Source organism: Lactuca sativa, chromosome 7, assembly GCF_002870075.4.
Source record: "Lactuca sativa cultivar Salinas chromosome 7, Lsat_Salinas_v11, whole genome shotgun sequence".
NCBI lineage: Eukaryota > Viridiplantae > Streptophyta > Magnoliopsida > Asterales > Asteraceae > Lactuca > Lactuca sativa.
This window is the reverse complement of record NC_056629.2, coordinates 202,007,067-202,025,040: the sequence shown is the minus strand read 5'-3', so window position 1 is coordinate 202,025,040 and position 17,974 is coordinate 202,007,067.

Below are 17,974 nucleotides of genomic sequence, written 5' to 3'. Positions count from 1 at the left end.
GCATTTCCTCACAATCATTTTCATGAAGGAGGAAATCTTATGACACTTAGATTTAAGCGGTGTATGTGTTTCTATCCATGTGAATTTGTCAAAACCAAAGTTTACGACAAATTCAAACTCATATGGATCGAACTTTCTTAATCTTGATTTCTTTGCCTTATGGTAGCACAGCTGCCCACCATGTCTTCCAAGTAGTTAAGCAACTCACCCTTTCCTATCAATGTACTCTTCATTGATCAAGGTCCTTGCCTTTTATGCATTCAAATGAGAACTCATAGGACTCACATGCATAATTAACTCGATTGGATCGGCACATAATAAAAATAATGTCAACACGATGGGTTGTAAACCTCAACTTGTGTGCTAGTGATGACCAATAAGGTCTATTTGATTTGTTCTTGAAACCTTTCAAGACCAATAAGACTCCCAATGACTCCTTCACATATAAGATTCTCTTGTCAAAACATTTCTTGACAAACAAATATTCAAGAGTTAGTGTAGCTTTTATCAAAACTCTTCATAAATTGGTCCTAGTTGGTCTTTGTCTTATCTAAGACATCACAACTTTCCACATTTGATGAATGTTATAAACCTTTCTAATACTTGTCACTCAATGTCACAATCTTAACTCTAAGACTTGTTTTGGAATGAAGTATGATTGACTTTTTGATCTAAACATTTCTTCAATTCTTGATTCCTCTTCTTAGACATACAATTGTACTAAGACACATTTAGAGGATCAATTGAGATATGGTTCTTAATCATTAAGACCTATCATAAAGCATAAAAGCTACTTTCCCTTCTTCTTAGAATGGAGAAACTTTTATCTTTCTACCTACTTGATTCTTCTTATTTGTTTTGCTATTGATTTAAACCTTTTTAATCAATTCCGAATTATACTTAATCTTATAAGTATAATCATATTTACTAAACCTTTAGTAAATCATGACGAATATCTTTGTTACTCTTATGGTGAACTTGATCAACACGCAACTTTGTATGCTCGATCTCCAAGTCCTTCACTTGACACTTTGTCAATGAATTTGTCTAATTTCCAAATATGAAATTTCTCATTCATCGTGCAACCAAGTTGCATGATTCCAAGTTTCTATCCAATTGAAACTTGGGCGATGAGAAACTCTCCCTATTTGGTAAACTCTTGACTTTCCATAAATAACATAATAAGAACCAAATCCATTATTGCTAATAATAGAAACATTTTAACATCAATTTTTCATACACGCCATTGCAAGGATAAATAAATATTATAAAATCAAAATTTATTTTATTGCGGAAAAAATTTGTCCTTACAATGTAATTCATTGAAAAACTATGCTAATACATCTTTCTTAGCAATCTAATTCTAACTCTAAGTAGTAGCTCAAGAATCTAATCTTCGAGAAATGCGATCGAAATCCATTCCTTCACGGTTAGATTCTGCTCACTTCTTCCCTTAAGCTTCCTTTCTTTTCTTCGATCCTACAAAACATCAATTGTAATCTTATCACATTATGTATTAAGAATCTAGAATAGAAGCTTAAAAGAGTTAGTTAATGGATTTTACCTATATTAGAGCCATACGTTTCGACTCTCCCATCTCTTAGATCTCTTAGGTAAATGGGGCAGCTTCGTCTCCAATGCCCTTTCTCTTGGCAATAAAAGCAAATTGACTCTTTTGGAACATGACATGGAACTACTTCAGACATTGCCTTTCTCTTATGATAAAACTTTTCACTCATAGCATGTCTTTCGTTTCCATTGTCCATATCCATGAAGGCAGATTCACCAATCAACTTTGCTTTTCTATTGCGCCAAACCATTGCTGATTCAGCAGCAATAAGGATATAGGCGAGATATATAAGGGTCACGTCGCGGTTCATCATATAGTACTCTCTTATGAACTCACTATATGAGTTAGGAAGTGACTGAAGAACCCAATCAACATCCATTTCCTCACAGACAACAGATCCCAACATTCTTAACCTATCAATGTGTGACTTCATCCCTAGGACGTGTGCACACACCGACTTTCCTTCTTTATGTTTACTTGCCAAAAGGGCTTGAGTGATCTTGAACTTTTCAAGCCTTTGAAATTGTGGGTTAGGGATTTGGGGTGCTTGTTCCACGGGATTTGGGAAAACCATAGTTGTCGAACTTTGACATCTACAATACGGGAGAAAACGAATTCAAGTTAGTTGATTGAATGAGTCCTTAGAAAATCACCCAAATGAGATACTAAAGCTAGGACCCAACACAATATTCTACAACTCGGGAGAGGGATGTCGTAACCCTAATTGCAGAATATTTGAAGGTAAGTGAATGACGATTCACTAATTTCCACCACGAAAAACGAAAGGAATTTAAGTTTTAAATCTATGAAAACTCCTAGATCCTTTGAGATTCATTGAACTTTCAATGACATGTTTAAATCTCGATATGCCCCTGTTGTTTGTGACTGGGATGTCGAGGATCACAAAGCGGGTGTGAATAACCATGCAAACTTACATGGTGCCCTCACATGTTACAGTCACCTATTCGATGTGCCGGTAAACCACACACGCTCCACCGAACTATGACAAACATTGAGTCACCCTTTGCTACCTTTTCTTAGAACCATTTAGTGTGCCGGTAAACCACACACGCTCCACTAACGTCTTTGCAAGGGCACAAAGTGTAATTTCATGGAATTGCATCAATTCACTTTTGCCTAAGTAACTAAGATTGAGAATTTTATGAAAACATTTAGTTACTTTAATAATTCATTATACTTATAATGGAAGGTTTCGTCCTATCACACCCGTTCGGCTAACGACCCTCCACTAGTCAAGAGTGTGGTGGGTAAGAGTGGATACCCATTCAATCGCCATTTTATAGGCAATTTCCTTAAACACCCCTTATAGACCAGCTTCGTGAATGAGGCGTACTAACGGTAAGACTGACTTTTACTCATACATATATATAATGATAGACTTTTAATGTTATATATAGTATAGGGTGTATTTTACACTTTTAAAATATTAGGTGGTCAAATTTAATAATCATACTTTTAATTCAATTAAATTGCAAACCTAAACTTTTATGGATTTATTAAACCTCTTTTAATTATACACCTTAATTAATTAATAAAACCATAAGGGTGTGATTTGAACTTTTTCAAAACAATACTAGGGTTTTAGAATTTAACATTCCTAATTAATCTTTTAATGAACTTTTAAATTCCAAAACTTGAGGGCATGTTTTGAAACATTTCAAAACATTAGGGTTTTACCTATTTAAATTTCAAAACAACAAAACTATTGGGTTCAGATTTAAACTATAAAACCTAAAGGGGAAGATATGAAACATTTCATAACACAAGGATCAAATAACAAATAATCTAAAATTAACATTTAATCACATAATTATCCATATTTGATTTATTTAATGATTTCTTGAAAAATAATTTATCAATTTAATCAATATAATTAATCAATTATCACATAAGGAAACAAATATTTTATTAATTGATAAATATCTTCAATTAGATCAAGAATATAGTCAAATATATCATAAAATAGGATTTATATTGATCTAATATGATAAGGTAACTATCCATAAGAAAAAACAACAAGAAATCGCGAAGATATCCCCATCTGACGAGTTGACTCGCCGAGTCAAGCTTGGACTCGTCGAGTCTGCATGGACTTGGCGAGTTCAGCTATGGACTCGGCGAGTCCAGCCTCCAGAACATCAAAAATCGAATTTTTTGAACATGTAATGCATCAATACATTTGAAACCAGTCTAGGCTCTGATACCACTGATGGGTTTTGGTCCTAAGAACATTCTATGTGCTCATACAAACCCTAATGCTTGGATCTAGGTTTCTGTATTGTACATGCAAGTTATCCAAGACTATTAACCCTAATTCTATCATTCAAGTAATCATATTAACATAATAATAGGTTTAAGATGTTACCTTGATTGTTATGTAGCAATAACAATCCTAAATCCCCTTGTATTGACTTTGGAAGGCTTAGAGTGACAAGTGTCACTCCTCTAATGGTTCACAAACACCATAAGCAAGAGGATGAAGAAGAGAGAGGTTAGAGGCTGCCCAAAACGTGTACAAACCCTAGAATAAAGCTTCACCGCGTTTTTGGTTCATAAGGGTCTTATGTATAGTTAGGCAATTAGGGTTATCTAACAAGGAAACCCTAATTTGGATGCTTAAGCCCTAAGCAACCCATAGACTCCTTTAATCAAGCCGTTGGACGATTTCTTTATGGGTTGCCCATTAGAATTCGTCCACCCCTTGATTCAAGACAATCCATGGCCCAAATTGCAATTATCCTATAATTACAATTCCAGTCCCTTAAGTTTAATTAATCTCTTTTAGTCACAAAACTAATTACCAATTAATTATTGACTAATATTAATTAAACAATATGATTTCTCCTTTAATATATTATTCCCATAATATATTAATAAATCATATTTAATCCTTTCTCTCCATAATTCATCCTATCAAGTTGCTTTGGTGAAGGCAACCCAAAAGGACCATGCACCATCGGGTCAAGTACATACCAAAATAGTTATGGACTTAGACACTAATCCAACAACATTTTCATGTGTTTCTTACGGGTCTGGATCTATAGACTTTTGAATATTTGATCCTACCCTAACCCTAATCAATAAGAACAGAACAAAATGCCAAATCAAACATTCTCAGGCTATAAGATCTTAATCATGTACAATCGTGATACATACACAAGTAACTATAGTAATGATGTCAATCTCATATAAGTAAAACCCTAGTCTAGCAGGCATCATGTAATCAGACAATTCTATCATGCAATTCCTAAAAATCCCTAGCCTAGTACTAGCATGCTGTTATAACATGTCACATAATCAAATAATTGTATGGTATTTTGGTGTTTATTTACTGGCTTCGGCTGATCGTACACCCTGCATCATCCTTTACTAATTTTGAAAACTATTTAAATCATTTTGAAAATCTTCCCTCAATTTGAGACTGGATTCACACGAATGTTCTTCCAATGCACTCAAACCAAGGCTCTGATACCAACTTGTAACACCCATAAAATTCAAGCCAATTTAAAACTTTTTCAAGACATTTAAAACGATTAGTTATTACAAATTTGTTTCCAAAATAGTCTAATATCAGAGTTTTCCCAGAGACAATAATAAAATACGAGGAGTTGTACGATCATGCCTTTGCCTTGCCTTGATCCCCTTAATATACCTTAAACAACAAACTGAAACTGTGACAATTGTCAATTTTCAGGATTGTCGAAGTCAACTAAAGTCAATAAGTCAAACCAATCAACTCAACTATCCCTAGTATATTTGGGTTTGCAATATGTTAGCTACTGTACAACTCGCTATTTTAATAAGAAGTTATCACTTGGAAAGTTCGTATGATTGAAATTCTTAAACCCTAAACGGGGTAAGTGAGGTAACAAAACGATAAAACACTATTGCATACCCTTCGGGGGTATCTAAGACTCTTAAACATGGCTTAATGGGGTTTACGAACCTTGAGTTGCGAAGCTAAACACTAAAAAAGGTCACAAACAAAGTCTCTTTCAATCTCTCTTTATTAATCTTAATCTCTCCTAAATCTCTCCCAAATATCTCCCAAATCTCTCTCAAAATCTCTTTTATCTGTTTATAATCATTTGGGGCATCCTGACACTTAAGTTGGTGAAAAACTGCTCAAAACGGGAAGTTTATATGAAAAACAGCCTTAAAGGACCGAAACTCTCTATTGGAACCGAACCGTCTTAGAGCCGAAGCTCCAAGGACCGAACCCGAAGGTCCCTTAAGGAATCGAAGCTGTAGAACCGAAACCGAAGTCTCCTTTTCACTCCATTTCGCCTTCGGGTCAAGTTACTTCGGACCGAACCCACTTTCGGCCTGTTTCGCCTTCAGGCTATTTCGGGTCATCTCACCTTCGGTCCATGGCAGTAGGGCCCGAACCTCGGTCGTATCTGAGGAACTTCGTAGGAAGGACTATTTCACCCGGTTTTCGACCACGACTCCGTTTTAAACCCGTTTTTCATTATTTTAACCTGAGATTTTCACCCGAACTCATATTTTGACATAAAAGACCCTATATATATTCATAATTTAAACTCATTCTTTAGGGAAATCTTTATTTAGGAATAAAATCTAGTGGGTATGGCTTAGAGGTGGAGTTTTGACATTACCTTTGAGTCATGACACAAGTAACCCTCTACACCCACTCCACGACCATACTCAGTCACTATTCAACCATACCTAGTCAACTATTTGTCCTTGCACCCTCTTTCTCCAACTCATAATCTTGATTTAAGGCTAGAAGTTATTATCTCTCCTCCTACATCATTCACTCTTTCTCAAAGAAGAACAAATACACTTCTCTCACTTTCTCTCTCTCTCTCTCTCTCTCTCTCTCAAACTCGAGACTCCATGGTTGTGATTAAGCTTCTCACTCACTTTTGAGTAATTATTTCCATCCTACACTTGATTATCTTACATCCTTTCACACAAAACATGGATTCCTTACACAAATATCATCATATTTGTTCATAGAATCTTCGAATCTTCAAGCATCTCCCAAGTGTTCTTCACTTGGAAACTCATTTTCTTCATCATCCATCCACTAAAAACACTCAAGGTGAGTTCATACCCCCACATTTTCAAGTTTTCTTCAAGTTTTAGGGGGGGGGGGGATTACAAGTAAAAACACCAACAACTTAACCAAACTCAAACATCAGCTTTCATCAGAAAAGTTAATGTTCATTCACGAATTGTTTTAGACATCTTAAACTTCTTATTTTTCAAAATTGTATTGTGTGCAAATAGTTCAGGTTTATACCATTAAAATGACTACTTGCAGATCTCCATACGATTTTTCTAGAATATATGGTGATTTTTACGAAACTGACTATCACTGTAGCTACGAATTCAGACCAGTTAGTGAATATGAACGTTTTCACACCAGTTAGAGACTTGTAAAATAAACTCTCAAAGTTTACGAATTTAGTTTTCGACTTCGTATTATTTTTCTATGATTTTTCTAAGACAATGCAGTAATGTTAAAAACAAATCAACAGCTTATAACTTTCATCACACTTTGTAACGTGTTGAGCCAAGTGTTAATCTTTAAGGATTTCATATTTTACAAGTGTTTCTTGTTGTGGTATAATTATATAACAGGAAATACTCACTAATTTGTAACAATCCTCCATCATTACCAATAGTACAAGAAAAGGCATGATAAACATATTTATGTTTTTGCTATACATTCAACTTACATAGAAAAGAGTTCTTTTACATTACAAAAGTTTTGGGTAAACTATAATAAGTATAGTTTATGTTACATATACATTATAAAAACTTTTGATAAACTATGGTAAGTATAGTTTATGTTTCATATACATTATAAACAATTATGTTAAACTATAATAGGTTTAGTTTATATTTCATTTACATTTCAAACTCATTACCAAAGGTTTTTCAGTTCATATAAACGGGGTGCGAATACAAAGTACCGGGTTTATACAAAAAAGGATTTTCAGTTCAGTTCACATAAATCTATTAATGAATAAATTTGTGAGACATTCTCTTCATGTTACCTTCAAAGTAACAAAGTCAAAAGTCCTGTAAATTGTAACCAGAGTCTCTTGTAAGGAGAGCATGATAGTTGTGTATAGATCCATATTGGGTCTGACAAACCCACACCTCAGCTGCATGCAACAGCTAGACCGGCAGATCCGGGGTGACAAGTGTCATTTAGCTTGCGACTAGACCTGACAAAATTTGGCACGACACGACAACCCAACACGAACCCGACACGAAGTTAGCAGGTTAGGGTTAGAGATTTGGACCTATTTATGTACACAGGTTGACACGACACGACACAATAATTAAATGGGTAGGGTTAGGGTCAAGACTTTCAACTCGAAGATGACCCGTTTAATTATATATATATATATATATATATATATATATATATATATATATATATATATATATATATATATAAGTGTCATATTTTTATAAATATTTTTAATATTTTACATTTGTAGTGCCCCAAATTCAAGCACTAAAAGTAAAATTCAAATTTTCAAACTGACTTAATTGTACTCCTCCTCACTACCTATCTCATTTCCTTCCTAACTCTAACTCTTTCCATTTTGTTTTCTAAACTCACTACTACCTCCGTCCCATATTTATTATCCAATTTTTATTTTTGAAGTCTTTATTCTTCAAATTTGACCTTAAATATTTTTGTTTTTGATATATAACACTTAATTTTCAACCTTAAATATTTTCCGTTCCACTTCCCAACTCCAACATTTCTGTTGAAGCAAAAAAGTGACCCTCTTGAACTTCAGCTACCACAGCCTCCAAGGCACCGCAGTCAAGCAAGCTTCATCAGCAATCATCAACCGAAGCCTTCAGTACCGCAGTCTCTATCAAGGTTAAATTTGTCTTTTCTGTAAAACGCTCTATTGTCCAATATGCCTTGCATGTCTACTCTTAGAGTTGTAAATCTGTTATCTGTATGAGTCTCTGTAAATAGAGCTCATCCTCATGTATTAAGTGTGTATCGCATCCAATTCTAATACACATCTCAAAGTTCTCTTTCTATCTTACTTATCCAATCTTCTTACTCTCTTAATCAATCACAATCTCTCTTCGGAGCAAGTCCTCTGTGACTTAATCACTAAGTTTGATCTCACTTATTAACTTGGTTTGAATGCACTCCTCGTTATGAATCAGCTTATGTGTATACTTGATATAACAATTGTTGTCATTTACATTTCTTTACTTTTCCGCAACGAACTCTCTAACTTTTAACTCTTAATATTATTGTTGAGCTTTTAGATCCTTCGAGATTAACTATTCCGCTCTATACTTGTTCTAACGTTTGTTCAAGTGTGTCTCAAAGTTTTTCTCTCAACAATTGGTATCAGAGTCATAGTGGTTGCTTTTTGTAAATCAGAACTCTGATTTTTCGAAGAGCCTTCTATACCACTGAAGCTCATTTCTAAAAACAAAAAAAAACAAAAATACTTCAACATGGCACAATCGTTATCTTTGAATATTTCCAACAGTGTTGGTGGTTCAAATCGAGCCCCAATACTGGTTGCAAATGAATATCATCATTGGTCACAAAGAATGGAAAGATACTTAAGAAGACTTGGTAGAGATGTATGGAGATCCATAGAAGAAGGACCACATGTTCCAGTCCTTACACCAGTCCAAACTGACGGAGCTACAACAAGACTTGGAGGAGGTCAACTAGCTATGAGTCGTCCCACAAAGGATGATCTAGATAAAATGGAAAATGATGCTATTGCTTTTTATGAAATCTCATGTGGAGTTGCTCCTGACAAGTTTGATATTATCATAAATTACAAATCAGCAAAAGAGATCTGGGAAGTTCTCAAGAATCTGTACGAAGTCTCAGAGCAAGCTCAAGACAAGAAGCTCACAACTGCACTCAACGAGTTCAAGAACTTCAAAGCTCACACTGGCGAAAGCTTGGAAGACTCCTTCAAAAGATTCAACCTGATTGTCACCAAGTTATCCAATGCGGGCACCATCCGCAGTAACCATGAAACAAATCTTCAGTTCCTTAATGGCTTGGGAAGACATTGGATTATGGCCAAAATGATAGTCCAAGGTGATAGAAAGATTCATTCCTTATCACTCTGAAAACTCTATGGGGAACTCCAAGCACAGGAATCCACGGTACTCAAAGACTATGCTGACTTTGGAGGACCTCTGGCTCTCACAGATCAAACCCCACAAAACCAATCTTACACTCCCTCGTATGATACTTCACCACAGTCATACGAAGCTGATACGGAGTATGACGATGAAGAAGAATTTAAAAAGGCAATCACTCTTGTCAGCAAACAATTCAATCGACTACCACCTCACTCCTTTTGCAAAAACCAACAATTCTACAAACCACCTTTCAATCGTAACTTCAACCCACAAACAAATCACTCACATTATCCTAAAAATTCTCATCCACCACCGCAATCTCACAATACTTAACCTAAGGAAGCACCGCAGCCTACTCAAACCTCTGACTCCGGTACTCCCTCAGAAGACAAGACTGATGTTGTTGTTTGTCACAAATGCAACAAAGAGAATCACTTCGCAGGAGATTGTAAGGCCAATGCAGTTAAAGACAGAGCATTCTACCTTAGAATGGATCAAGAGCTGGAAGAAAAAGAGAAAGCAAGGGCATACGTAGCCCATGTCAAGAGAGACCATCAAGTCTGGTCATCCGGAGATGAAGATGAAGCTATCAGCAGTGTAAATGGCAAAGGGAAAATATGCATGATGGCAACTATGGATGATGAAGGGTCTACAAACATGAACAAAAACTACTGCTACATGGAAAAGGATGGAAATCTAAGCATCGTTGAACATATAAAACTCATGATCCAAACTCTAAATTATAGCATGCATGATTGTTAACCTTACATAGATAATCTTAATGACACATGTGATGCCATCCTTACAGACTATAAAAAAGCCTTAGATGAGAAGAACATTGCGTCCCAGGAGATGTTCCATGTGAGAGGACGACTGGATAACAAAAGAGTCAAAATGGTTGTGTTAGAAAGAGATTTAGAGTTAGAAAAAGATGCAAGAATGTTGAGTGAAACCCAATTAGAGATAACTTTGTATCAGAGAGATTTAGCTCAAACTGAAATTATACGTTTAAATCTTTTAATCGAAAAACCGTTCAATGATAGTGAAGCTATTGAAAGTTTGGTAAACAATGGAACCATGGACAATACATACAATTGGGGTTGGTCCAATGGATATCCTACAACAATGGATTCTTCACCCCGGTTCAACAAAGACAGACTTTCTGTCCCTCCAGACCGAGAATTTCATTTCCCAGCCAATGACAAGACTTTTCCCGAAGATATCAAAACTCACTTCGGTAGACTACACAATCTAAGCAATAATTGTATCATTGAGGAAATTGTGCCCGAGGTTTCTGATCACACATGTGATCAAACTCCTATCGATAGCACTACTTTCCTGAGTTCTCAAAACTCATCCGTAGTCGATGAAGAAATTGTCATAGAGGACATCGAAATCTCTAAAGACTTTCCATCTCTGTCCTTACGCCACAGTGCTCCTCACTATAGTCAAAAGTCTCACATAAGTCCCACTAAAGTCCCAACTAAGACATACTCTACGGTAGTCAAGTCATCCTCACCGCAGTCTTCAAACAAAAGTTCTGCCACTCTTCAAACAGTTTTTCATGAATTACCCAAAGAAAATTTTGAAGTAGGTCAATGTTCCCAAATCCCATAATCCTCAAGTTCTGATGACTCAAGTCCACGTTTTCACAAAATTTCCAAGGATTCCAGGAAACCGCAGTTTAATAACAAAGATTGCGGTTCACCAAAATCCTTAGCTAAAAAGGATTTCAAAGAAGAACTTCACTCCCGAGGCATAAATAGACAAATATTTTCAAAAAGCAAAAGGCATGTCAGATCCCAAAAGTCTAAAAGTCCAGAAAAATTTGTTTTGTCACACTATTTTTCAAAAGATCCTACCACCAAGAAAACGTCCAAAAAGGAATGTACAGTTTCAACAGTCATTCTTAAGTCATTTGACACGACTAAAAAGGGTTCAAAGTCTTTTCAAAACGGTGTTTTTCAATTCTATTCCTCAGATGATCCAAAATGGAAAGGTATTTTACCCACTCCAACACATTTGAAGTCACGTCAAAATTTTCTCAAATGGAAGGGTATTTTACCAAATCCAACAAAAAGGACACAAAGATCTTCACGTGCTAAACCTATTTCAAAACAAACTTTTCATAAAAATGACAACACTCATGTAAGATCTTTTCAACCTCGGTCTAATAAAAAAACAAACAACTCTTCCTTTAGACCGCTGACCAAACGAGGTATCAGAACTAAAGACAAAATCCCAACCTGTGATTGTCAGTGTAGTTGCAAAAATCAGAAAGCTTGTAACTTTACAAAAACACACTACACTCCAAAATTGCAAAAACGTCCAGGACTAGGTTTAAAAGTTTACACGAAACCAATCCCTGCAACCTCGGTCCATGCATTACTCACAAACTCACCTGTTGTCCCAGGCTCCAAACTAGTTTGGATGCCTAAACTAACCGTGTAATTCTCAGGCTTTATGCAAGGAGGAACAAGAAGATGAATGGTTAGTTGACAGTGCTTGCTCCTTGCACATGACCGGAAGGTTAGAATACCTTTGGGATTTCAGGCCTATATGCAATGGTGGAAATGTTACATTCGGCAACAATGCGAATGGAATCATCCGAGGTTATGGTGTACTCACTACGGGTAACTTCTCAATTCAGAAGGTTGTTGATGTAGAAAGCCTTAAACACAATCTCATCAGTGTTGGCCAACTATGTAAGGTAGGCCATCGAGTTGAGTTTGATGATCAATTCTGTTATGTTATGACGAGTGATAAGAGCACCTACTTGATCACGTCACGATCCGAGTGCACCATGTATCCTCTGGATGTCTCTCTCATCATTGGAAAACCACAGCCGTGCTTTCTCTCCAAAGTTGTATCCGAAGTTAGCTGGTTATGGCACCACAAGCTCGCTCATCTCAACTTCAAGTATATCAACACCTTGGTTACTAGAGAGATGGTTAGAGGATTACCCATTCTCAAGTTCATCAATGACACCGTATGTCCCGCTTGTAAATGTGGTAAGCAGTCCAAGGCAAGTCACCCCATGGTGATTGACTCTTCAATATCTGAACCACTTGAACTTCTACACATTGATCTCTGCGGTCCATCAACCGTAGCCAGTCTTCATCACAAAAAGTACTTATTGGTTATAGTTGATGACTTCAATCACTTCACTTGGGTATTCTTCCTCAGACTCAAATCCGAAACACCGCAGATTCTCATCAACTTCATCAAAGAGATAGAACTCCAGTTCAAGCTGGTTGTAAGATGCATCCGCAATAATAATGGAGCCGAATTCTCTAACCATCCACTCAACAACTTCTTTGTGTCTAAAGGTATCACTCCCAACTTCTCAGCTCCTTATACACCTCAAGAAAAGTTGTAGTAGAGAAAAGGAATCGTACATTAGTCGAAGCAACCAAATCCATGCTTAACTTCGTACACCTTCTTCTTTACTTCTGGGCTGAAGCCGTAGCAACTGCATGCTTTGTTCAAAACCAAAGCATCATGTGCAAACTCCTCAATAAAACACCATATGAGGGTCTCAACAACCGGAAACCAAATGTTTGTTTCTTTCACATCTTTGGGTGTAGATGTTTTGTGATCAATAACAGAGATCAGCTTAACAAATTTGCACTGAAGTCCGATGAAGGCATTTTTCTTGGCTATTCTACAAACAAGGTTGCTTACCGGGTTCTTATGAGACGTACAAGGCTAATCATTGAGAGCTTCGATGTGAAATTTGATGATTCTTTCATCCGCAACACCCTTCCATCCATTGAAACCACTGCCATCATGGAAAGTGACATTCCTGCTTCTTCAGGTCCTCTAAACTTGGTTGAAGTCAATTATGATGATCTTTTCGACCCTGTTGAAACTGCAAAACTATCCGAAGTTCTTGTGTCACCAACTTTTCAACAACAACACGCTGATGTTTCTGGTCCATCTCTATCCGAAGTAGCATCTCTCAATACTTTCACCTCTTTGGTTGAGGGGGAAAGCTCTACTCCGGATCAAGCAACAACCATCGAGGTTCCAGTATTTGATGATGCTCAAGCTCCTCTCCTCAGAAGATCACTACCATCAAACGTATCTTCGGATTCGGATGATGAAATCATAGAGACCATTGACACTCGAACTGATTCAAGAATCATTTCTCTACCATCAGCAGTTCAGGGGGAACCTTCTCAGTTTCCAGAGGAACTCCCATCAGCAATCCAGGGGGAACCTCTCCAAGCTGCTCAAGAAAATTTCATTCTCGCTCCAACAAGCCAAGATAATTCTGCAGGATGTTCTCAAATCCAGGGGGAACTGCCATCCCCATCCAAAGAAACCTTTGATATTGAAGACATTCCTTCTACCGCAGCCACTGACCATTTGATGCCTCGTCTACACGTATGGACGGTGGACCACCCACCAGGTCAAATCATTGGCAATCCATCCGCATGTATCCATAATCGATCTACCAAGGACTTATCTGACCATTGTCACTACGCAACATTCATGTCTGCAGTTGAGCCACGATCGATCAAAGAAGCATTATTGGAACCTGATTGGATTTCTGCAATGCAAGAAGAACTGTAAGAATTCGAAAGTAACAAAGTATGGCAACTTGTTCCCATACTGCAAGGCCATAATATTGTTGGAACAAGATGGGTGTTCAAGAACAAGTTAGATGAATCTAGTGCGGTTATCAGAAATAAGGCAAGACTTGTTGCAAAAGGGTATAGTCAACTGGAAGGTGTTGACTACGATGAAACATATGCTCCGGTGGTAAGAATGGAAGCAATTCAAATCTTTTTAGCATATGCTGCCCACAAAAACATCAAGTTACACCAAATGGATGTTAAGAGTGCCTTTCTCAATGGGGGAATTAAAAGAAGACGCTAATTTGCAACAACCTCCCGGTGTTGAAAATATTGAATTCCCTGAACATTGCTATAAGCTTCATAAGGCAGTCTATGGTCTGAAGCAAGCTCCGAGAGCTTGGTACGAGACTCTTTCTAAATTTCTAGTCTCTTCAGGCTACAAAAGAGGAGTGATTGATCCCACATTATTTAGAAAAGCAAACGGTGACCACCTTGTGCTTGTACAAATATACGTTGATAATATCATCTTTGGATCAATTGATCAAGGAATGGTGAATGATTTTGCTAAGCTCATGACAAACAAATTTCAAATTAGCATGAATAGAGAGATCAACTTCTTTCTAGGTTTTCAAGTCAAACAAATTCAGCAAGGGATATTCATTCATCAAGAGAAGTACACCACTGAACTTTTGAAGAATTACTCTATGGACAACTGCTCCTCGGCTAAGGTCCCTATGGCCTTTGGATATAAGATCTCTTATGATCCCTCTGGCGAATCTGTGGATCACAAGGCTTATAGAGGCATCAATGGCTCTCTTATGTACCTCACCGCAAGCCGACTAGACATTCTCTTTGCTACTAGTGTATATGCAAGGTATCAGGCTGACCCAAAAGTGTCACACATGAGCGCAGTCAAACAAATTCTCCGGTACCTGAAAGGAAACAAATCTCTTTGTTTATGGTACCCCGCAGGCAATGATTTCAGTCTGCAAGCTTTTACCGATGCAGATCATGCTGGATGTAAACTTGAACGTAAAAGTACATCTGGTGGATGTCAATTTTTGGGAGGTAGAGTTGTCAGCTGGTCCTCAAGAAAACAAAGCTGTGTTTCTTTGTCTACCGCATAAGTAGAATATGTGGCCACAACCACTTGTTGCTCTCAAGTTCTATGGATGAAAACACAACTGTTAGACTATGGATACAGAATGTTGAGGATACCAATCTACTATGATTCTGAAAGTGCCATAGCGATTTCTCATAATCCTATTTAGCACTCCAAGAGGAAACATATTGAACTTCGGTATCATTTCATTAAAGACCACATTCTGAAAGGAAACATCGAAGTCATCTTTGTCCCTACTCATGAAGAGATTGCTAATGTCTTTACAAAAGCTATTGACTCTACCAAACTCAATGTGTTCTTACAAATGTTAGGGATGATCAATCCGGACCCTCAATTCTTCTTGAATTGATAGATACCGCAGACCCTCTTGGTCTCCATTGTGGTTCTAGCTGAAAGACATTTGTAACGTCCCAAAATTCAAGACTAAAAATTTCTTTTAATAAAACATTACTTAAGCAAGATCATCAATCCAAAACATAATCAGAGTATTAATTTCCAAAACACATGTTCGTTATCAGAGTAAAACATTCCCAGGCTGCCTAAACTATGGTGTGTGCCATACGATCACCCCGAGCTCTTCCATCCGTTACCGGAAGTACCTGAAACCAAAACTGAAACCGTAAGCACGAAGCTTAGTCAGTTCCCACCCTACCACATACCATGCATAACCACATATTGCACATACCGGGCCACGCCTGCCATTCTGGGCCTCGCCCTCTACCTCGGGCCTCGCCCGGCACCCAGGCCTCGCCTGGCTTTGAGCCCCACTCGGATACAGATCTATTTCTCTTAGGCCTCGCCTATCACAGGGCCTCGCCCGCTAACATATAATAGCACATAAACATATCACAACACATAAGATAAACACATACTAGCAGATCCTGTCCTAAGGCCTCGCCTATCCTGGGCCTCGACCTCGTCCTGCTACTGATGAGTCATGGAACCCCATCTATGCTTCTACTGATAGTGAGATACGGGCCCAACCCACACCCACTCTTTCCCTAACATGGGCTTTGCCCCTGATTTGTTGCTAATGAGACGTGGAACACCATCCACACTCTGCTATTGGTGAGATACGGGACCTCGCCCACACTCACCTCCCTACCAGGCACACACAAGTATCACATAGAAAACAAGTATAAACTATCACATAAACCATTCCTTCGGCACCCGCCCGCTATCATTGGACCTCGTCCTGAATATCATACTAGCATACAATGCCTAGGGCTAACCCTCGGATCTTCTTACTCATAACTACATGGGCCGACATTTTGGCCTTAGACCCATTCACACAAAGGGAAACTCACCTCGAACTGCTGAACTTGCTGATAACCGTCTGGATGCGGACCCACAATTCTCTGAACTGCTGCTCCGCTAGCTCCACGAGCTACCAATATCAATACAATACTTAGCCTAACCGACTTCTCAAAAGTCAACCAAGTCAACTCTGGCCAAAGTCCAAGTCCTGGTCAAAGTCAACCTTCCAGGTCAACCCTACTTGCCGAGTCTACCTATTGACTCGCCGAATCTACCGATTTCCGAGTCCTGACCTGACCAACTCACCGAGTCTCCACTCGACTCACTGATTCGAGTCTCAACTCGAAGGGTTTGGGGTTTCGCGACTTGACTCGCCGAGTACCAGGCAATCTTCATCCGACTCGACGAGTTGTTCATCCCACTCGTCGAGTTCTTCCTAATCTTCATGCTACTCGCCGAGTCCACTCAAAGGACTCGCCGAGTCCATTCAGATCTTCATACATGCAGAGGACTTTTGAGTCATGCATGGACTCCAAACTGTAGATCAACCCTTCCCAAGCCTATTCCTCACGTAAAGTTGCAAACTTTACGTGTAGAGAAGGAGATCTAGGCTAAATACACCATGAACTAGGGTTTAAGGCAAGGAGGATCTATAATCAAATCAAGGGCAGTTACTTTATGCTTCACAAGGCCAAACTATGCTTAGATCCGAAGTAGCAACTTCAGAACTGGCTTCTAACTCAATTGGATAACTAATCATGGCTAAAAAGCCCCAAAACTCATAACCAGAACAGATCTAGTTGAAGGAAACGACTTAGTACCTTCAATAACTCTGAAAGGTTCCTCAAACTTCAGATCTAAGGCCAATCCTTGAAGCTTCAATGATTCCCCTCCTTCTTCTTCCTTCAAATCACCCAAAAATGGCTTGGAAGCTTGAATGAGCAACAATGGGGCTTAGGGTTCGGTGTTCTGGGTTAGGGAGGCAGTAAAGGAACCCTAGGGGAGAGAATGAGACGTTTAAATAGGCTCCAAGTCCCGAATTTAGGGTTTTCCTTGTTCAGACCAGACTCGACGACTCCCCTTAGCCAACTCGCCGAGTCGTTCACTTACTCCTTGACCCGGATCCCGCTCGGACTCGCCGAGTTCCTCCTTGGACTCAACGAGTCGTCCCTTAAACTTAGGGTTTCCTTTCCTTTCTTGGCCTTCTTGACTTTGGGTGTTACAACATTTATAACAGATGGTTTTGGTATATCTTGTGTACCACATTCTATGTACCACAACCATATG